The sequence below is a fragment of the Vicia villosa genome, unplaced genomic scaffold, assembly GCF_029867415.1.
Source record: "Vicia villosa cultivar HV-30 ecotype Madison, WI unplaced genomic scaffold, Vvil1.0 scaffold7, whole genome shotgun sequence".
NCBI lineage: Eukaryota > Viridiplantae > Streptophyta > Magnoliopsida > Fabales > Fabaceae > Vicia > Vicia villosa.
The window spans coordinates 2,419,752-2,426,037 of record NW_026706810.1 but is presented as its reverse complement, the minus strand read 5'-3'; positions in this window follow the sequence as shown (position 1 = coordinate 2,426,037).

Below are 6,286 nucleotides of genomic sequence, written 5' to 3'. Positions count from 1 at the left end.
TTTGAGTCTTGGAACCATGTCCTGGTTAAAAGTCAACCCGCAAGTGGAATTAGGTCAAAAACCCTAATTGGAGCCTCTAGTGACTTTAGGGTTGATTGATTTTCCTTTGAACCATCTTTGGACATTGATTTTGATTAGAGAATCCTTTAAATCATATCATAATGTTGAATTTCCTTGTGGGTCTCAAAACCCTAATTTGCTCAGCTTTTTCTTGATCAATCTCTTGTCTTGGGACACAAGCAACAAACAACAATTTTTTTTTTGTATTTTGGGTTGACAAATGATAAATGCATGATGATTATGATGACAATGATTATCCTAATATTAAAGCCATGGTGGGATCTCAGTGGTCAAAAATTGGGGTGCAACAATCGGCATGTTGAATTTTGTTTACTTTAATGGCACGAAACCATCACTTGACTTTAAGGTCACAAAGTACACATCTCTTATAGATCTGAAATCCATACTAGAAAATCTCATACCATACTCAGACAATCAAAGAGTTGTGAAGTTTAAGTACCGTTCACCCTCAATTGATAACGAAAGGAAGATTAAATTCAACAAGTTTGAGCTAAAGACAAATGGAGATTTAAGGGTTATGCAAAGTACATTTCACTGTTACAAAATAAGTGGTCTGATTCAAGTGGATGCGACAATTGAAAGATCGACCAAAGATATATTAGTAACATTCTGATAAAATGTAATGTTAGATTTATGTATGTATTTATATTACGATTATCTATGTTGTTAGAACATAGTTTGGTTCGAATCACATTTGTAGTGTTTTGATGATAACAAGTAAATAAACTTTGTATAAGCAAATGTGGTACTCTAATTATGTGTTTCTGATTTCAGAATATGATTCAATACAAGTACCATCAGAACTTGATGCGCAAAGATGAACAAATGCAAAAATGCTCAAGTCTTAAAGCAACTTTTGATCAAGCACTAAATCGCTGCAAACACACTAATACAGAAGCTATATTCCAAGTTGAACAGAAGATCATGAAGTCTGACTCAAAAAGAAATACACCGTTAAAAACATAATCATTAGCAAGGCGGCTGCAACACTCATAAAGCACAACTCCCAAGGTTGATTAATAAGCTATCCACATGCAGCTCATTGGAGAAAAAAAAGCAAAAAGCAAACACGCAAGCATTTATTGCACTCTCCAATAACCAATATTAAACGGGCAAATGTCTGAAGATATATATATATATATATATATATATATATATATATATATATATATATATATATATATATATATATATATATATATATATATATATATATATATATGGGCATCAAACAAATAACGGATACATACAAAAAGAACACCAACACAACACGATGAACTCGTGCACTAAAGAATAACCAAATCTTTGAGTTCAAATATTCTGTACTAAATATTAGTGAAATATCACAGTTGTGATTAATGCTTTATAGAAGCAATCTGAAACACTATCTTTTGTAGTCATACTGTAACAGTTCCTTGAGAGATCAGTTGGGTCAGAAGTCTCAAGAAGTCTAAGACTAGTTTAGTCTTAGAGGTTTCTGAATTAATAAATGTTATATCTCGTGGAGATCCCTGAACGGTTTATTATTCAGGTTGTTAGTCACGAGCAGTTGGCTTGTGCAGGGTTAGTCACGAGCAGTTGGCTTGTGCAGGTTTTACTAGGATTGATGAACGTTTTATTTTGCAGAGATCACTAACGGTTCATCATCTAGGGTTAGTCACTCGCGGGTAGCTTATGCAGGATGTAACACCCCGAATTTAATTAATTATTTAATTAAATTGATCAAGGATTTATTCGTTGGAATTAGTTCAAGTCGGGGTTTATCGGTATTATCCTAAAGGCGTAATTGGATTAAGGTGTTGATTGGAGCAGTTAAGTTATGGTCGGATCAGTCGGAGGAATACAATTGCGAGTTAGTATTATTTGCGTTATGGATCGATTGTAGTTGTGGAATATTATTGAAAATAATATTCGTTATGTTATGTGAGTTATTTAACTTAATTAAGTAATTAGAGAAATATTATGAATTGGGCCTAAGTGAAAGAAATATAACACAATGGATGGATTATGGGTTAAGCCCATTAGTGAGAATGAGTAGTAAGAGTTAGGGTTTTAGGGATTGAGCCTCATAACTCATTTTGTGGAAAGAAGGGAAAGAAGAGAAAGAAGAGAAAGAAGAGAAAGAAGGGAAGAACTCCATTGGTGAAGTTGAAGCTTTTGCTAAGGTAAGAGTGAGGTTCTTACTCACTAAGGGTTGGCATGATGATGAGTATGGTAGATATTAGGTTTCATAATTGAAATCCATGAATGTGTATAGATTTGCAATGTCGATGATGTTGATGAATGTTGGAATTGATGAATGGTTTGTTGCGAATTTGATGTATTATTAGAGGTTTAGATGAGTGGATGATATTGTGATATGTGTTCAACCTTTAACCTTTCAATTTCATAGTTTTAGAAATGTTAGGGTTTATGTTAGATTTCATGAAATTGGTGGTCTAAACATGTTTTGGTATGATTTGATAGTGATAAATGATGTATACTGATCATATATGCTTTGAATTGTTGATTAGAAGTGATTTTGGATGGAGATATAACATTTTCGTAGGTCTGTTCGCTATTGTATTTTTCTGCATAATCGCATGGCCGCTAAGCGGGCTCCAGCCCGCTGAGCGGATTTTGCTGTCAAAGTTTTTTTGAAACTTCAAAATGTCATAACTTTTGACCCGCAACTCCGTTTTATGCACCGTTCAAAGCGTTAGGAAGATAATGAAATTATCTATCTGATAGAAGTAGAATGGTTAGCACATGATGAATAAATTATGATGTTGTTAACATGTAATTATGTATATGTGCGTTATAACTTGATAATTTGTGAATAACATTGTGATGGCATGTTATGTGGTGTAATATTCATGACGTATGTGAATGAATATGTTTTATTTGAATGTCCTTGTGGAGAATGATTACTTGATGACTTAATTATGATATGGTTGTTTAATAACATAGTATGCATGTGAATATGTGTTATGGCTTGATGAAATGTGGGTAACATGTGTTGATAGGATACATTGTAATTTATTCCTATTGTATACCGTAATGAATTGATGAAGTTGTGCACAAATGTATTGGCAATTGTTTACTACATGTATAATGAGATGTTGAACTGGTGAATACTATGAGTATGATTTATATGTGAGTGATAACATGTTACTTGAATTGTATTTATGTAATATATGAATTGGTGTTGATTGATAATAACATTGTTTGGCATGATATGTGATATGATATTCATGATGAGTATGAATGATTATACATTGTTTGTTTTTGAAAAATAAAGATGGCTCGCTAAGCGGAGGCAGTCCGCTAAGCGGAGCCTAGTTTGCATTTCGCTACTGTTCTTAGCCGCTTGAAGCGGGGTTATTGAAATTGTAATTCCACAAGCGCGCTTGAAGGTCGCTAAGCGGACCTTGCTGTGCAAAACTTGTTCAAACTTTGACATGATGTATCTTTTGAACCGTAACTTATTTTTAAATGCCGTTTGAACTTCCATGAAGCTCTAATTGATGTCTATCCATTGTATATGCTTTGAATATTCTTGGAAATATTTATGAACCCCCTTCCTTAAATTGAATTGCTTTATGTTGTGAATGTTGTTGTGAAGTGAAGTATTGTTGTATGATGATGATGCAAAATAACGACATGATTGTAAGTGACACATTCTTATGAATGATGATGATTTTGTTGTTGTTGAAGTTCGACATTATATTGATAATGTTCGATGGTGATTTAGACGATGATGTTTAGTCGATGTTTGTGTTTGTGTGGATGTTGCATTCATTGGGTCACATCCATTGCATAAAAGAGACGTGACCTAATGGCAAATAGCGACGTGTGCCCAATGGCAAATTTTGAGACGTTGGAGTTTTACTCCAAATGGTACCACATGCATTTGCATAAGTCGAGTCACATGTGAATTGCATTTGAGTATTATTTGATTATGTTTTTGTGACTTGATGAAGATATGTTTGTTGTGATGTGATGACTTGATGATGAGATGTTTGTCGTGATGTGTTGGAATCTTACTTGTGAATTGCATATATTGTCATGGTTGATTGTTGACATTATTGTCGTTTCATAAGTTGATTATGTGATTTGAATTATTGAGACGATGATACGTTTGTTGTGATGTGATGATCGTGTAATTGTGAATTTGAATATGTTGTCTTAATTGGTAATGCCATTGTTTCCATTTTGGAAGTTGTATTATATTGGTAAGTTGTTTTGAGATGAAAATTGTTGTAAGATGTTATATGAGGTGAAGTGGTGAAATTATGTATGACCTATATCTCCTATATTATTTATCATGCATTCCTTTATATTGTATGATATCTCACCCCTTTGCTGATATTTCTCCTACCATGGGAAATGGGCAGGTATTCAAGATTAGCTGTGGATGTTCGAAGTGACTTTATGAAGTCCTTATGTTGCTTTATGGCAAGTTGAGTTGGTTTCTATTGCTATGATATGTAGAACTCGAGGGGATTAGTCGTTATTATTTGATTGTTGTGTTCCATGATGACATTTGTTTTTAAGTTGAATTGAAAGATGTTTATAAGTTGAAAGTGGAAGTTGTTGGATAAAGTTTTGTTTCCGAATGCTTTGTATCTTTGTTAAATGCAATATAAGTATGTTTGTTTGGTTAAGTCGAAATGTGACATCCCATCATTTGATGAATATTTTTAAATGCACTCTGATTCTCGCTTATAATTGTAGGGTAGAATTGGGGTGTTACACAAGAAGTCAGTCACGACAGTTGATCGTGCAGTTGTAATCAGTTTGGTTATAGTGGATTAAGTCCTTGATTGAGAGAGGCAAAATCACCTGAGGAGGGTGGAGTGGAGGTAGCCTTATTGAGAAGGTGAACCAGGATAAAAATGGATGTTTCTTTATCTTCTACATCATTTATTTAACTCAGAACATTCACTGATTGTCTTCAGAACTGTCCTTGACCAAGTCAGAAGTTCTGATGGAGTTAAGAAGTTAAATTGAATAAGCATCTCATTGGTTATGTCATAACTAACATGCTTCCGCAAGAATGATCTAAGCATATCCAGAAAATGAGATACTAAGAAGAAAGAAAAGATTTATAGAAAGGGAAATAAAATTTTAAAAGAACACAATTCAAACCCCCCCTTTCTTGTGTTTTTCTCCACCTTCATATGTAATGTTACATATTTTGATATTAAATTAAGTTTTTCTTCAACTTTCTGCATCCATTTGTTACTGGTTTGTTGTTAAGGTTTACAGAGTGCACTACGGAGACACATCCATGTAAGCCTCATTAAATTTTAAAATAAGGGTTATTACAAAGATGCACATCCGAATTAACATTTATATGAATACAATGATATATCTCTGAATACATTTTTGGGCAACATGAGATGACTCACCCACGAAAGCATATCTTATCAGATCGATACACATCCTGTCATATGCACTTGCTATAAGATATCCCATTTCAGGAAAGCACATCCATTTTGAAAATAGCGCAGGACCACAAACACAAGGATTAAGAGCATCTTAAAGTGTATCAAAATTTTCTTTTTTCCTGTATATAACGTTGTGTAGAATTCCTTATGCAACGTCAACTCTTTCAAAAGAGTTTTGCAGACAAGAAATTTATTCTTCTCTCCTTTACCGAGCAAGTCGGATATGACCCAAAAACCATAATTACCATCATCCTTAACATTTATAATCCACTCAATCTGTTTGTGCATAAAAAGCAACATTTCTTCAATGAAGATTATTTTCGGCATCAGTGATAAAGGAGGTGGTTTGCTAATGCGAACACCCTTGTACATACTTTTTTTTGAGATTTTGGATTTGGAGATTATGGGAAATGTGAATCAACATTTTTAAAATGTGAGGGAGTCTACTTCATTGAATTGTCATCTTATGTCGGTTTGACCTTTTTAGGGGCATCTTTGGTTTTAACCAGTTCAAAAGGAGGTTTCATATCCGTGGTTTTTTGGATATGAAATCTTCCTCAACTGCTTTTTGATGTGCAATTTCATAACGTCATCTGCTTTAGAAAATCTATCTTGTATTATTTTCCAACCGGTCATGATAGTTATACTTGCTTGACCACCCTTCATCACACCATCATCATAAAAAAATAGCCTTTTACAATGACTGTAAATTTCATCCATACGTATCGGAGAATCGATCTTCTTTTTTGAAATGAGACAAGCACATGGAAGAC